The following is an 18,330-nucleotide window of genomic DNA, read 5'->3' on the forward strand; positions in this document are numbered from 1 at the left end:
AAGCTTTAGGGGACACAGTGTGCTGTGTGTGCGTGTTGGTACGAGTGTGTGTGTGTGTGTGGCGTCTCTCTCAGACCAGAAGTAAGGGAAGGGTTGAACTTTTCAACTGACTCTCTTTAACAGTAGTTAAAGTATAACTACTACTATATATATATAAAAAAGCATAATAGAGGCACTTTAATAAACAAAAAGGGTCCAAATGCTTTTTATGTAAAAAATAATTTAATACATACCAAATTTATGATTTTTTTTTTTACTTGGAAAGTTTGCCTGTGCTGTCTAAAGCAATGGCATACAGCCATTTTTATTGTCTAAATACTTTTTGATGCCACTTTTTAAAACTTTTAAAAATCTGTATTATTTCTCATCTAGGCAGAAAGGTTTCAGAATTGTTCTCAGCTTGTTGGTCTGATATAAAAGTTTATTCCTGCCCCCTTAGTGTTTTTGGTCGTTGTTTATGAATGATAATTCAAATGAAGTGGTGAAAAGTCACTGCTTTTGCACGCTTTAGGGCCTCTAAAGCAGGGGTCACTGGGGTCAGTCTCAATGTCAGCATGTCAGAAGGGTGTGTCGTTCAAATACTTCCCCTCCTTGAGAGAAAGAGCCCATAATCTTGTGTGCGATTAGCCTCTCCTCTATTTAGACAGACACACGCACACATAAGCTAACCTGTATGTTTTGACAGATACGTCCTGATATCGATCAAGGAGCATGTCTGACCCGTAGCTCTTTGCTATTCACAGAGGAAGTACAGCCTAATCTCTTTCTGGCTTGAGCAAAAGTTGCTCTGAACCACACACAAACAAACACATTTCTATGGTGTCTCCTCCAGACAGCATTCATTTTGAATGAACAGAGACAGACTTTAGGCCTGGCTGCCAGTTCGTATTGTTCATGGCCAACTGTCGTGTGGCATCTGGTAAGAGAGGATCTGGCACAGTGATGAACCACCATCATCGCTGATCAAATGAACTGAACAGAATCAGCCCATCTGCAGTCCCTGTCTCTGATAAAAGTCAATAATGAAATCAATTATCAGGACTCTGTGTGGGATTCAGTTTAGTTATGGAGACAGTGACATGTAGAGTGAAACAAAAGGAGAGACTGAGAGAAAGCTGGATGCTGTCACATCACAGTTGACATCACAGTCTGATATCTCTCTCTCACTCACACACACACACACACACACACACACACACACACACACACACACACACACACACACACACACACACACACACACACACACACACACACACACACACACACACACAAATTCATAGAGTGATTCAACACTCTCAGATTCAAGTATATACTTATGAATAGGAAATTGATATGTATTTGTGAATTTCATTCACAAACATTACATTTCTTTCTATTTTTATAAATTGAAAGTTTGTTTTCCTCTAGCAGACTTGTGCAGCTTATCCAGATTTTCCCACAAAAAGTGAAAATATTATGGCCATGATCAGATGATCATTTTTTCATGGTATTTAATCTAATCCAATGCTGGGTTGTTTAAAACTGGGTTTAAAAATGTAATTAAAAAATGTAAACCAACAGTTGGGTTTGTCCATATTTGACCCAAACATGGGTTGAAACAACCCAGCATTTTTTAGAGAGATTGATGCATGTTTTCACATATGAAACGGCTTAAATAAGTTTAATTAAATCATACTTTTAAATGAAGAATTGCTCATATATATAATAAAATAACCTGAAAACTTTTATTTTTGTGTTTTATTTTGTCATGATGGCTGTCACACACACTGACTGTTCGATCACACTGACAGTTACAAGCTGATCTCTCTTACTCATTCTGATTATGTTATTCCTCATCCACTCCTCTTAGTTTTTACATTAAATTCCAAAATTACTGTTCTCATTTATTCTTTCATGTGAATCCTTCACCTTCCTCTAGACGGGTTTACAAAGCGTGTTTGTGTGTGTGTGGTGGGAGGTTCACTGCGTTGTTCTCTGGCAGGGGAGGTTTTGAGGACTCCTGTGGTCTGAAAGAAAGAAGCTTATGCCCCTCTGATCTGTCAGGCAGAAAGACAGACACGGGGAAAGATAGAGAAATGGTATGGGAGAAAGAGAGGAAGATAAAAAGACAGAGTGGGAGGCTGAGGGAGAGAGGGAGTCATTTGCAGGTTGGGGGAGGGATGATGAGAGAGATACAGTGTGAATGACAGTGAGAAAACGAGACGGGAAGAAAGAGATGAGAGGATGAGAGCGTTCTTAAGACACACTGACAGTGGAAGAGACGAGAGGAGGGAGAACAGCGGGAGAAGGGGATCAGGAGCCACGAGGAGGGAGGAGAGCCGGCGCAGGGGGGAGGCACCACCCCGCGGATTGAGACGTATCCCACATTGCCCATCTCTCTGGTGGCGCACAGGCCATGGTGTGCAGTGGTGTGAAGTTGACGTGGCGCTGGCCCTGGCACAAAGGAGCGGAGGAGGAGGGCGCCAGGCGCTGTGTGGCAGGGTTGCCCAGATACGGCCACTCAGGGTTGGCATGTTGTTTTTGTGTCTGTGATGCGCTTCCAGCCTGACACACACATGGCACGCTCGCATTTACGTCCCCACTTTTTTTTTTGTGCCATTTTTTCCCCATCACTTTATGAAACGGTTTGCAGTAGGGATTGTATCAAATAACTGTTATACGGAATATTGATGTATATGATACTGAGGAAACATGGTCAAGCATTTTGTCTGCATGTTTTGTAATAAGGCAATTAACAATTAAGATTCTGGTTCCGATTCCTCTTAATGATTCGGTTCCTTGTGATTCCATTAAGGATTCTATTAATAACGTAATATTTGATTAAAAAAGATTAGAGAGAAAAATGCAATTCCAAATGATGAGGTCATTTTGATTATACATTGCGATTCAAAAGTTTGGGATATTTTATTTTAAGGTAATACTTTTATTCAGCAAGGATACATTAATTTGATAAAAAAGTGAAAGTTTATAATCTTACAAAAGATTTCAACAAATAACTTATTTTGAACTTTGTTAATAAGAAAGTTCAATAATAACAAAGTTCTTAATAACAAAGTTTTGTGATTCTTTGTTAATCAAAGAATCACAAAAAGAATGTATCATGGTTTCCACAAAAAATATTAAGCAGCACAATTGTTTTTAGTATTGATAATAAGAAATGTTTCTTGAGCACCAAATCTGCATATTAGAATTATTTCTGAAGGAACATGTGACTGGAGTAATGATGCTGTAAATTCAGCTTTGCATCAATACTCTATAATGCGAGACACCCTTGGGGTAAAAATAAAAACTAATAGAGATCACCATGCTTTCCCAATTGATTGATTACATTAAGAATTGCGGAAATTCTTTCTATTACAAGTTTTCTAAATTGTTATATTGATATATGCAAATTAGGCATTATCTAATTAAATATGCACTAATTTGCATGCATTTCCAGAAAATAATTCTTAAGCGAGATTCAAAAATTCTGTTTCATTTTGTTGTCATGTTAGAGTTAAAGGTTTTTACAGAGAGGATTTTGGAGCCAATATGTATAACCTGCGTAAGGATTGTGTAGAATGAATAATCATATGTTCAACCAGTCAGTAACTACACAAGCTTTAAGTAGCCTACAACATAACGAATATTGTAAGTTTTGGGTTTGTGTGATTCACTCAAAAATCTCATAAGAGAATCAGGAATCGGTTCGACTATAACGGTCATGCTGCAGGCTTTTGTGAATCGGTTGGACTACACTGGTCACGTTATATGTTTTTGATTCTGTTGAAAGAACCGACTCATAAGAATTATCCATTCAAGAATCTGGTGGACCACTTTGCTCATTTTATGTTTTTGATTCATTAAAAAGAACCGACTTGTATGAATCTGTTGGATCACACTGGTCATGTTATGTTTTTGATTCTGTTGAAAGAACCGACTCATAAGAATCATCTGTTCAAGAATCAGTTGTACTATATTGAGGCGTTTGCGTGTTTTTGATCCATTGAATAGAACGGACCCATGAGAATCATCTGTTCAAGAATAGGTTGGTCTCTACACTGAGGCGTTGTGCGTTTTTAATTCACTGAAAATAACTGATTCATAAGAGTCATCACTTTAAGACTATACTGGTTACGTAATATGTTTTTGATTCGTTACAAAGAATTGACTGATAAAAATCATCTGTTCAATAATCGATTGGACTACACTGACCCTGCTAAATGTCTTTAATTCAATAAAAAGAACTGACTTATAACGGTTCTAGATTCCCAGTTTTATGTTGAAAATAAAACACAAAATCTTGTTCACATTTTTGTGACGTCACAACCAGCTCATCAATTTATCACCAAATTTTTTTGTGTTTTCTGCATGCGCTATGTGTTAGTTCTCCATGTGTGTTTTGTATTAAAGTCTCGTCAGATGGGATTGCTTATGCGGTCAGAATGATAAGTCTTCTGCGAGTGAGTCTGAGTCTGAAAATCTCATCTGTCACTCACCAATGAGAAAGTCATTCTTGCCACAACCCCTTTCCTTTCCCAACATCACTCTCTCTGTATTAACTGTTGGCCAGTGTAATCAGTGCGTTGGTGCTGTCTGTTGACCTGATGTGTAATGATTACAATCCAAAGCTTGGGGAGATAAAAGGCAGTGCGGGGAGAAAAAAAATCAGACCTCCATCAAATTCAGTCCCATTTCCTGATGCCACAGACAGAGAGGTCTGAAACGGCTGGCTGATTGGCGACGGCGCTTTGAACGGCGCTGTGTGAAGGAGGTTCCTCTTACTCCCGGTAACTTGATATGTTCTGGGCTTCAGACTGACACATGCCGGATCAAAAGAGACCAGGGAGAAAGCACAAACTCACTCATGTAAACACACAAATGCAAACTCATCCTCAGACTAGAGAGCACAAAACTCTTCAATACAGATACAGGTGTACACTTACACATACTGTAGTTCTTCACTAGAAAGTCATGTTCATTTATAGCTCAATGAGAGATGGAGAGAGTCTTCTTGTTGATTTTCTGATTTGTATGCCTATGTAGCACAAATACGGTGAGATTTTAAAGGGTTAAGTTCATCCAAAAATATAAATTCTGTCATCAGTTACTCCCCCTCATGTTGTTCCAATCCCATAAGCCTTTCGTTCATCTTCTAAATACAAATGAATATATTTTTAATGAAATCTGAAAAATGTGCTGGCGTGACTCAAGAATGACCCTCATTGGTCAATTGCGCATCAATCAAGCACTCAACGACATGATTAATAAATGTAGTTTAACATGACTCAGTTTACACCTCATTTTAAGATCATCTAATTTAATATCAGATGGATGTAAATCTGGCCTAAAATGTTTTGTGATCCAATCGTGACCCACAAATGACCACATCACATTTGTAGTGTCCACACTAATGCGTCCTGATAAACAGATAAGCTAATGCGTCCCAGACAACAGCAAGGGACCACCTACTTACCTGTCAATCAACATTTGCACTAAAACAGTTGCTTTAAACTTTACCGGTCACATACATCTGTATAACATTTGGAAAAGCCAGACATCTACAAATGGTAATAGTAATGGTAATAAAATCTACATAGATTGTGTGGCTAGTAGATCAGCTCAGTCATTTTGTCCAATTGTCAACTGTCCTTGTGTTTTTATACATGCAAACCTTCATTAAATCACAACCTTTGTGTGGATTTGAAATGTGGCAACTTTAAGCATGTTTTTCTCTCAGCATGTTAATTGATAAACCATTAACATCTAAAATCGAATTCAAATCAACCGAAATCACAATAACCAGCACCTCCTTCGCATCATAATCCTCATCGTCTGCTTCCGTGTGTGTTCTTAGGGAGAGGGCGAGATGTCCCGTCTCATCAGGAGAGTTGCCAAAGGACAGACACAGACAGACAGACAGACAGACAGGAGCTACTTGAGCATTCATCCAAAAATAAAAGGATGAATAAATAAATAGGAGATGAAAGGCGCAGTGGAGGGAGGCGTCATCTTCTTTTAAAGCATGCAGAGTCATTGACTCATCCAATTACCACATTATCCACTCTCTCCATCCTGACTGCATCCCATCCAGAAACCGTGTGTGTGTGTGCGTGCGTGCGCGCATTTATGTACTTATGTATCTAAAGTTTGAGGAAAGATTTGTCCACAAAAGTTGTGAAAAACTCTGAAAAAAGCTAATTTTCAAGAACATTTGGAGACATCTACACACTGTAAAAAAATTCCACTTAACTTAAATTCAGTTGCTGCCTTAGATTTTAAACTGCATTTTTCCCCCGAAGTGCACTTATAATGTTAGTATGACAGTAGTTTTACATAAAAAAAATTCGACCCTGATTTTAGCCCTCTGAACGCTCTATTGGAAGAGGCCTGTCTGCTGTGAGGCTTCAGTGTAAACACCCACTGCTATGATTAGCTAACATCTTTGCATATGAAACAAGTATTACATGTGGAACTCTCTCAAAACCTTAACTATATATTTCCTATTACAGCTGTCGAGATTAACTTATCTGGAAAAGTGTTGACTGTAGCATTATATTTAGATCTACTCCTGTGGCATGAAAGGTTGCAGTGATGAGCATTGTTGCTGATGACAGACATGTCTGTTGAGCGCATGAATGCATGATCTCGTTATTGCAACTCGATTTCTGCACTTTCACAAATGCTTTCATCATAACTAACATGTAAATAAGAGATTCTTGTGCAGTGCAGACAACGTCTATGATTATAATGGTAGTTTTGTCGAAAGTCACTGATGAACTTGTGCTGTTTGATTGACAGCTCCAGTGATTTGAAAGCGGTGTTTTTTTGATTGCTTTCTGTAATTTAATCAAAATTTAAATTACTGATTATATTCATGCTACTAAGAGAAACAATGTGAAGTTTGTCGTTTAGTCACTGGCTTGGATTACTAACGCATAAACAGCAACAAAGCTATTTTGAGACAAAGAATGTCCGACTGCACTATTTCGTATTAGAAATCACTGATCACAGTTCAGGCATTAGAATTAATACAGTTACTTACATGTTGTGGCATTACTGTCAGGTCCATATCTTACAGTAAAAGTCTGTTTGCAAAGCCTGCACTGAAATTGCGAATGATTTATCAAAGGATAACAAATAATGCTCTTCTGAAACATTCACATAGTTAAAAATCAATAACCCCTTTCATTAGGATCCTTTAAAATCCTCTAAAATCCTCTTTCAAATCCTCTAAAAAATGCTGGGTTAAAAAACAACCAATTTAGGTGGTTTGGCAACCCAGCGCTGTGTGAAAATTGGACAATCTCAGCGTTGGGTTGTTTTTACCCAGCTGATTAGTTTGACCCAACTTGATGGGTTGTTTTTTGTAACTCAACTATTGATTAAAAATGACTATATTGCTGGCTTAAAATGAACCCAAAATTAAAATCACGCACAGAATTACTAGAGTAACAACACAGGCAAGAGTTTAAACAATGTGTATGAGTAAAAAAAGTGCAGAAAGAATGACAACTCAACAATTATACAGTTTATACAGTTAAACGAAATTGCTTTTTAAAAGTAAAATAGGCTATATAACAGCTTACATTTGAAAACAAATTTGACCATATTTCACATAGTTTCTCAGGCCAACGAACAGACTAAAAGCACTGTCCAAAACTCACTGCAGCCAGTTTTCAAAGTTCCCTCGCCTCTCCACATCGTTTATTTGTCATTATTCTTTGTTTCTAGCGCAGCGATGGGCTGCTCAGACCGTTGCTCCGCGTTTCTCATAACCAAAAGATATCGTGACTGGCTCCTTATAACTTGCACATAAACATAAAATATACAGAACTTCTGAGAACATATTTTAACATCCAAATTAATAATATTCAGTACAAATAAATTAATTCAAGGAAAAACTATTGCTTCAACTGTCAGTGATATTTACCCAGCCACTAACCCAATGGCTGCGTAACACAAAAACTATCAAACTATGGAAAAAATAACCCAACAAAATGAGCCAACAGTTTCAGCCTTAATGTTATTTTATAGTCCAGTGTTCCTGCATCTCTCTTCTGTTCTCATCTCACTGACGGCCCAGTCGGCGGGGCCAAAAATGCTATGATGTAGCAAATGCTATGATTTAGCAGAGGTGGTCTTTTTTCACACTATTATGCCATGATGTGACAAATTCTGACATGTCGTTTTCTTTTCTTTTTTTAAGCTGTTTTTGGAATAACAAGGAAGTTTTGAGTTCTCAAACTTACAGGATGTTTTCATAATACAATGACCTTTTACATTTCAAAATATCAAGGAAAATTGGATTTCTCACTTCATGACCCCTTTAAAAAAATTGTTGAATCCTGTAAAAGTTGAAATTGCTTAAATTGATTTACTGTAATCTAAAAACATAAGTTGCCATGACTTATCATATCATATTATTTACAGTGCAATTGGAAAATATTTCAATAATAATTAATAATTACCATCATTATTATTAGAATGCTTTTTAATAAACATACAGAAAACACATCTTTAAAAAATTAAATGTAGACAAAAAATGTAGGGTTAGTGTATGGATTGATTAGGTGACAGAAATTTGCATTAATAAAAACAAAAGAAGTCAAGGGAAAGTTTTGTTTGTGTCCATTTTTTAAAGCCCCCCCCCCCCCTGTTTTGGATCTAGTATATTGAATTAATCTGCTTTAAATCAGCTCAGTGTTACTCACAATTTTCTTTGTCTGACCTTTTACAAGAAACTAAAATAGCCATGTTTACATACAGGATAAAGGCATCATTCTCCATTCACTGTGCGTGTATGTGTGTGCGTCAAAGCTACGTGTGAGTTTTAGACTCCCAAGCAAATTGTCTAGTTATGTAATGCTAGATTTGCATGTGAAGGGAAGGAACCCGTTTTTCATGCTGCACTGGATGTGAAGTGAAGACCCCTTTTCTCTCCTACCCTTCTTTTTCAACCGGAACGAGGGACCGCGCCGTCTCAGATGGAGGGATGCTGAGAGAGTGACAGGAGGAGAAAACATGAAAGGCTTTAAGTGTGAATTCATTAATAATGTGCACCAGTGTACAATGCATACTTTAAATAAAATCTCTCAGAATATGCAATTGGGACACAGGTTATTCTATAGGGACATGAAGCTAGGGATTTACAGTGACATGTGAGAGTTATTATTTGATTTTATGAATCAATGAAACATCATTTTTATATAATTATATAATAATTTTTAATAAATATTCTAATAATTTTTTTAATCTTAGGATTAGGTTTGTGTGTCTTCTAAGTTTACATGTAAATTCTACATATTTTACATGCCATTTATAATTAATACTAATATTTTATTTTTTAATTTGTTTATGGGGGAAAAAACGAACAAAAAAATCTATTTTAATTTGGAAAATTCCATAAATATTTCAAGCATATAATTCGCTATTTAACATAACAATAATGCATTAGACATTTTCTCCTTTTCTTGTACTTGACTCAATAGCGAAGACAATGACAGATTCTATCGTGTTTGAGCAACATCATTTATTTATTGAACTCTTTGTGCTTTGTGTCTCTCTGCCTCATAAGGACAGTCACTTACAGATACATTCCGATGCACATTCTTGAATTTCTTTTGCAGGTTGACTAGCTTTGCTGGGGGCAATGAGGGGGAGTTTAGATAACCCAACCCCGCATCACCCCCACACCCCACGGGGGGTCACACAATGCATGTCAGGCATATCATTAATCCTGGGGGTTGTTTCCCCCCAGGTGGCGCCCACTGACCCACGCATAAAGGATAAAAGTGTTCTGCCATGGGATGGGGTGTTTTTAACAGTACGGCCCAGGAGCCTACAACATCCTCCACAATGAACAAAACCACATACAGTGTTAGGGTTGGCTTGTAAGATTCAAATGTGGAAGATTGTGCCAATTTCTGTGTGTTGATGGTTTTCGAATGTGCAGAGAAGAAGAGAGAGTTAAGGAAGAGAGGAGTTCTGTTCTGCTTTCCTTGTTTTGAATTTTATGAAGTGGGTGAAAGATCAGGTTGAATGATGCATTAAAGACGCTGTAGTATTAAAATGCTTGTTACTTGTTCTTTTTTTTGTGCTTTTTTTTTTGCTTTCTTAGCTCCTATTATATGCTTTAATTTTTGTGTACGTTATATATTTTACTGTTCAAAAAGTTTGGGGTATGTAAGATTTTCTATGTTTTGAAGGCTGCATTTGTTTGAGCAAAACTGCCGTAAAAACAATAATAGTGAAATATTCTTCCAATTTATATGAACTATTTTCTGTTTTAATATATTTTAAAGTTTTATTAATTCCTGCGATGGCAAGCTGAATTTTTGTGCAGGATTCTTTGATGAATAGATGAGCATTTATTTTAAATAGAAATCTTTTGCAACACAATCGTTTTTGTTCAATTTCATGCATCCGTGTTGAATAAATATATTCATTTTCTTCAAAAAAAAAATCTTACTGACTCCAAATTTTTGGAATGGTAGAGTAGTACGTATACAATGTTTTAAAATCCTATTAAAATAGGCCTATATTTGTTTTACATATAATATGAGATTCATTTAAAAATAAGCTTGGGTATTTTTCTTTTTTTAAAATTTAATTTAATTTAGTTTGTAGGTATTTCACATGGTGTTTTAATTATTCAATATTTGTATTATTATTATTTATTTTTTTACTATTTATACTATACAAAATAATGAAAATAATTGTATGATATGCTGATTAATCAGTCTAATGAGATAAAACTGTATTCCAGTATTGGACCATGATCACCATTAGTAGTAACTGTAACTGCACACTTTATGCTCTGCACATTTCAGAAATCTCTTTCTTAATTGTTTAATTAGCAGCTGTTTCTCGCAGGGTATTTAAAAAAAACTCTTGCCGTTATTAAAGACTTAGTATGGTGTAGACCGTTGTGTCAAGTACCTCCCATCATGCATTGTATATGTGATGTGAAGTGTATGAGATGAACACACACAGTCCTCCATCCTCTCCGTGTTCTTCCTACATTCCTTCTCTCCATCTCTCTCTCCTTACGGTTAGACCAGTCTAATCCTATTCATTGAGGCCACTCTTTTCCTCTCCTCTTCTCATTATCCTCTTTTCTCCTCAACATTCCCCTTTTCCTCTCCGAATCCATTTCTCCAATTCTCCATTTCCCCAACGGACATTTACAAACCCTTGGGTCCCACCCTCACCATTCCTCTCTCTACCTCTCTCCTCTTTATTCTCTCTCTCTGTTTCCGACTGGGCTTTGCTATTTAATCTTCTTGAAGCGTTCAAGATGTCACTTGCCCCTGAAGCCAGAGGGACAAAGGCCTAAATCCAGCCCTCTCTCAATGGGCCACGCCCCTCTGCTGCCGGTGTGCACTTTGAAGAAGAACGGGGTGGGTTGGGGTGATTTTGAAGTCCCACAAAAACTCCCATGGTCCCCCAATTCCTGCATTGGTGGCCCTTTTCTTTTACTTGATGTGTTGAGGGCTTTGAGAATCTCATGTGCACCTCAACCAAAGTAGGCCCCCTCCACACACACACACACACACACACACAGACACACACACACACACACACACACACACACACACACACACACACACACACACACACACACACACACACACACACACACACACACACACACACACACACACACACTCACACTCGAATGTAGGCACTGAGGTTAGGTTGCATGTAAGGTGAGGCCCATGTGTGCTAATTGAAGTAGGCAGAGTGTTTGTCCTCAGTTTAATTATGCTGTAGTTTACATTTTATGGGAAAAATATACAGTTCATGTTCTATACATGATCTAATCTGTATCCAGTGCTTAATACTTAGTTATTGTTATTCTTTTTTGTTTTAGATTCCTTATTTGTCTCTCTACAACACTGGTGAGTCAAATTAAATTACATTTAATTCAATTCAATTTCAAGTCAGATTTTATTTTTCCATCCATCCATCCATCCATATCCATCCACCCATCCATCCACCCATCCACCCACCCATCCATCCACCCATCCATCCATCCATCCATCCATCCTCATCCATCCATCCTCATCCATCCATCCACCCATCCACCCATCCATCCATCCATCCATCCATCCTCATCCACCCATCCATCCATCCATCCTCATCCATCCATCCTCACCCATCCATCCACCCATCCATCCATCCACCCACCCACCCATCCATCCATCCACCCATCCATCCATCCATCTACCCACCCATCCATCCACCCATCCATCCATCCATCCACCCACCCATCCATCCAGTCCACCCATCCATGCACCCACCCATCCATCCATCCTCATCCATCCATCCACCCATCCACCCACCCACCCATCCATCCATCCACCCACTCACTCACCCACCCACCCATCCAAACCCACCCATCCATCCATCCATCTATCCACCCATCCATCCATCCATCCATCCATCCATCCATCCATCCATCCACCCATCCACCCAATCCACCCAATCCACCCATCCATCCATCCACCCATCCATCCACCCACCCATCCATCCACCCATCCATCCATCCATCCGTCCGTCCGTCCGTCCATCCGTCCATCCATCCATCCATCCATCCATCAATTCCATTGTCCATCCATCCATCCATCCATCCATCCATATATTCCATTGTTCAGTTCAACTCTGTTAGCTTTCTTGTGTTTCCACAAAATGTTTTTCAGTGTTGTAAACAATAGGATACATCGGAAATATAAGACTATAAATTAAATCAAATCATCAACTGTATTATTCCGATCTACATTATAGTGCTTTGATCATTCTGATCCATTCATTTCCTATATAACAGCAAGTTGAGATCCTCTTTTCAGTTTTTTTTAATAGCATTCCAAAATTTCCCTGAATAAGGGTAAAAAAGACCATCACTTCCAGGGTCTGTAACTGAGGATTGTGTTTCGACCACTGCTGGAAAAAGGATCTCACTTCAAAAGGATTACAAACCACAGTGGTATCAAATCTCCCTAATACGGTTATCCCACACATTCACTCACTGCGCTCTAGGCTGATATCGTCTGGCCCACTCTCTTGGTATTTCCCTTTTAAATGCAGTGCTGGTTTTGCTTCAAGACATTGGATAGACCTGTTAGATAAGACCTGTTACCATATGAAAGTGCAAAGTATCAATGAACATTTTGCGGCATCATCAGACTGAGAAATTATAATTACCGGTAGTAGGACGTTGCACATGAGAATATAGATTAATATGCCTAATTGATTAAATTGTATGAAAATTTTAAATTGCTTTTATTCATTTATTTTACTCAGTATACATTTTCATCTTATCGTCTTTATCTGCCATAATATGGATGCGGTTTTATCCGCATGTTTTTGCATGCATGTCTATAAACACTTTTACACAGTTTTATGCACCATATTGTCTACATGCTGTCTTAACAGATCGCTCATGTGCTCTAACATATGACATTAGTATGTGTTCATTGTGAGAACAAGCTGGTCCTCGCTCATGACAAAGGCTGTAAAAGTGTCCCAGAGAAAAATATATGACCGTCCTTCTGTTTTCCTGTGCAGGGGGAGAATAAGAGTGGACCTCACTGATATTTCACCCCCACCTGCCTTACCGTTAAGAACAATGTGGGATCTCTTTATGAGTGAACGACTCCGTCTCCACATCCACATCTCTCATAACCTGCAGGACAAACAAAGAGCCAACCATTTCCTTTAGTGCTTGCTTCAGTGAAGGTGCGTGTGCACTCTAAGGCAATTTCTCCTGGTAGGCAGTTGCTCCTCCAAAATGCTGATTGTGAAAGCATTGAAATGTGACAAAATTCAAGCAGATAAGTTTTTTTTTATTAAACAGAATAGCATTCTAGTGCCTCCCTTGAGCTTGAGAATGTTACTATGTTATGACTAATGCAGCAATAATAGGTTACTTTTATAATTATTAATAGTAATATTATTTTTATATAGACTTCACTCTTAGAAGAAAAGGTTCTAAATAGAATCTTAAAGGGTTCTCTCAGGCCCTTCAAATATAGGACCTTTTAGGGGTTCCCATCATGGGATCATTGTATGGATTTACTGTAGTTTTTGTTTAAATTTTTTAGTTATGTTTTGGGCCTTTTCTTGGATAGGACAGTATGATTTTGACAGGAAAGCATGGGGTAAAGAGAGAGGGGAACAGGATCGGCCAAGGACCTCGAGCTGGGAAATGAACTCGGGTCGCCGAAGGTGCAGTTGTGCTATATGTCAGCACGCTAACCATGAGGCTATCGGCGTAGTTTTAATTAATTAATTAATTAATTAATCCATTAGAACACTGAATCTTTTTAATTGATTAAAAGTTTGGGGTCAGTAAGTTTTTTATTAATGCTGATGTTAATTAATGCTTCTATTCAGCAAGGGCATATTTGAACATGACAGAAAAAATATTTATAATGTTACAAAAGATTTTGATTTGATTTGATTTCAAATGTTATATATGCTTTTATTTTTTAACTTTCTTTTTATTAAAGAATTGTGAAAAAAAATTATGGTTTCCACAAAAAGTATAAGTTTCAAATTTATAATAATATTTTTTATCATATATAATAATATACAACCCCCATTTCCAGAAAAGTTGGGACATTTTGTCAAATGCAATAAAATCCACAATTTGTGATTTGTTAATTCTCTTGAATTTGTTTTAACTGACTAAAGTACAAATAAAAGTTTTCCAATGTTTTCACTGACCAACATAATTGTATTTTGTAAAAATATATATATATTTATTTTGATGGCTGCAACACACTACAAAAAAGTTGTGACGGAGGTAGTCTCAGCATCAGACGTCCATTGTTGCAGTAAACTTGCACAACTTTCTTGAATGAATAATTTATAGATGCACGCCGGTCTGTTATTGCAGGGACAGCGATTTACATTTTCACGCACCTAAACATGTCGTGGAACAAAACGAACTGTGATTGGTTATGTTATGTCAGTCGAACGTCCTCTTGGGCGGTCTTTGACCAATAAAGGCTGCTATAGTGTCCAGACCTTCTGTCGTCAGTCGGAAGGTCTGGCTACGCGAAACTAGGCAAAATAAGTGAAACGATTTTAGAGTATCCAAGTTAAACTCTTCTGAAACAGTCCACAATGAGCAGGTGAATTGGTAATAGGCGAGGATATTGTGATTGGTTGTAAAAGGAACTTCTCTGTCTTTGCAAGCAAAGACATGGCTCACCACTTTGTGCCAAATTTCATGAGAAAATTGTCAAACAATTAAAAAATCACATTTCTCAATGCAAGAATGCAAAGGATTTATGTCTTTCACCATCTACCATACATATTAGATAATAATGTGAAAAGATTCTGGGAATCCAGAGAGATCTCTGTCTGCACTTGACATTTGAGCCCTTGAGAAACCATCATGCTACTGTGTTAAATACAGCCACATGTGCTCAAAAGCACTTTGGAAAACCACATTCTGACGCTGAATCAAGAAATGCAACTCAAATCTCTGTTTCGCAAGGAGAAAGCTATACATCTGTTCTATGCAGAGATGCTGCTGAGTTCTCTAAACTCATCTCAGATGATCTAGAAGACAGTGGAAATGTGTGCTGTGTTCAGAGGAGTCCATGTTTCAGCTTGTTTTTGGACAAACCGGACCTTAAGTTATCAGTCCCAAAGATGAAAGGGACAATTAAGACTTTCATCAGCAACAGGTGCAAAAGCAAACATCTGTCATGGTATGTGGGTGCATCAGTACAAGCGGCATGGGCGTCTTGCATATGTGTAAAGGTACCATTGATGTGGAGGCGTAGGGATTGTAAAGAGACATAAACTGCCATCAAAATGACATCTTTCCAAGACAATGCCAGGCCTCATTCTGCACGTGCTACAACAGAGTGGTTTCTAGACACTCTACACCATAAAGTGGATTTGCCTGACTGCCTGCCTGCAGTCCAGATCTGTCTCTAATTGAAAATGTATGGCCCATCATGAAAAGGAGAATCATGGAACGATGACACTGACTGTTGAGCAGCTGTCTTGTATCAGGTGAGATTTGGCAAATAGTCCACTTGCAAAACTGCAACAATTAGTATCCTCAATTGACTGTTTGCAAAGACCCGCCCCCCTTAGTTACTGTTGCTATGTCCGAAAAGCCACGCCGCTCTCACGCCACACCATGATCTTCACAGTGAAAAATACAACGCGGAGTAGAGAGGACACTGACAACGCTCTCACAGATTTTATTTTTACCACGTCAAGACGTCAGTACATCCGCCATTTTGTCGGACCAAAATGGCGGATGGCGGATTATGATTGGTCAGATCGTGTGTTGTAGCCATCAAACTCAAAAAAAATTTATATTTACAAAAGCTCAATGAAAAATTTTGAAATGTTTTCTTTGTACATTTGTCAGTTAAATAAAACTCCAAGAGAATTAACAAATCACAGATTCTTGATTTTATTGCATTTGACACAATCTCCCAACTTTTTTGGAAATGGGGTTGTATTTTAAATGCTATGGCATATTTTTCAGTATATTATTATTAATATATTATTATATAAAATTGATAAAGTGTATATGAGTATATTTGTTACTGTATTTGATCACATAAATGCAGCCTTGGTAAGAATGAGAGACTAATTTGATTCCAGTAGACTGTAATAACAGTGTATTAAAATATTAACAAATAATATTTGTTATCATATGAACAAAGATCAAAGTCAATATAAATATAAAATATAAAAATAATGATGACATATTGGTATGTGATATGAAAAATAATAGGCCTAATTGCAACAGTACAGATATTGCAGTGAGGCCTGTTTATTTATTTATTTATTTTGACACAATATAACCATGAATTACAGATTTTTATATGACTTTGCATTAATGGATAATATGTTTACACAAACATACAAATATAGTGGTATTGGTTGCTTTTTGATAGTATAAGGCAAATGGTGGTCTATATACAAGAACTTTACCTCCTCTTTTCAAAAGTCGGCCTTCCATCCATGTAGACAATGCCTTAAGTGTACAATAAAAGCACGTTATGTGGTCTCGGTGTGCATTAAACCGTGCACATCCTTTTAGTGATGCGGTTCGTAAGATGTTCGGATCAAATTACAGGTATATCAAACAAACGGACTGTGCGTTTAATGTAATCTGCCTCACCAATTGTTCTTTTGTATAACCATTCAAATACCCTTTTTCACTGAAATGCCAAGACTGTAGTGAAGTGAATGTCATTTCCAGGTGCTGTTTGGGAGAGTTCTGTGTATTTGGACTTGTGCCCTGTTTAAGCACAGCTAAAGGAAAAAACAGAGACACTGGGACAAAAGTCCATCTGCAGATGCTTCCTCTTAAATGATGTAATTGGAGGATGTTTCTGGATTTGGTCTTTTGATAGCTATGATGCCAGTTGGATTTGTCTTACCAGCTTTGCTACTGTGAAAATGCTCTTTATAAGATGTTCATCCATGTGCATGTAGAGTTATTTTACAATTTCTGGTAGGAAGCAGATGGGTCTGTATGAGGGTGAACCTGTTGACACTGTTTCTTTCTACGTGTGGAATTTGCAGGTCGGCGGTGTGATGAAACTTAAATAGAAATTCACTTACAAATAGATTTATATGGCTATAGAGCAGTGGTTCTCAACCGTTTTGACCGCATTTATTTATAAAGTTATTTTATTTTCACATTTTATTTATATAGCACTTTACAGTACAAAACAGAGTGTTTCAAAGCAGCTTCACTTTAATAAATAGGAAAATAACTTAATGTTGATGATAATGATAATGTTGTAAAAGGAATCTTTTTCAATTTCAGCAGTAAAGGATGCTCTACAGAAGACAATAGTGTCATTATTAAATTGTGTCATAAATTTAATTCAGTGTTGTTTCAGTTCAGTAACTGTGTCAGTGTTACAAAGTTCAATAGTTATGAACACAACAATATTCAAAGCCCTATGACTTATGACCAAACACCCTATGACTTTTCCAGTTGCTTGTGATTTACTGCGCAAGTATTAAGGATAAGGAGTTTCAAAAATATTTAATACTCAATTCCTACCCATTCAAATATTTTCAAGTTTGGCATAACAAGATGTCTTGATCTTGTCCAGATATAGAAATCCATTTATTTATTTATTTTGCCAGTGAATTAAAATAAGACATTTTAAGTTGTTTTGGCATATTAATGCTTGTTTTGTCTTATTTTAAATCATTTAAAGTCATCTTGTGGGTCCCTGGTTGAGAACCACAGCCACTGCTGTTGAGTAATGCTTATATACGTTATATTGATGCATTTGATGGATGAAATCTGATTTAATGGTGTTTTGGCTTTGTACACTGAAACCC

Source organism: Siphateles boraxobius, unplaced genomic scaffold, assembly GCF_051911475.1.
Source record: "Siphateles boraxobius isolate OS27281-9 unplaced genomic scaffold, OSU_SipBor_1 8, whole genome shotgun sequence".
NCBI lineage: Eukaryota > Metazoa > Chordata > Actinopteri > Cypriniformes > Leuciscidae > Siphateles > Siphateles boraxobius.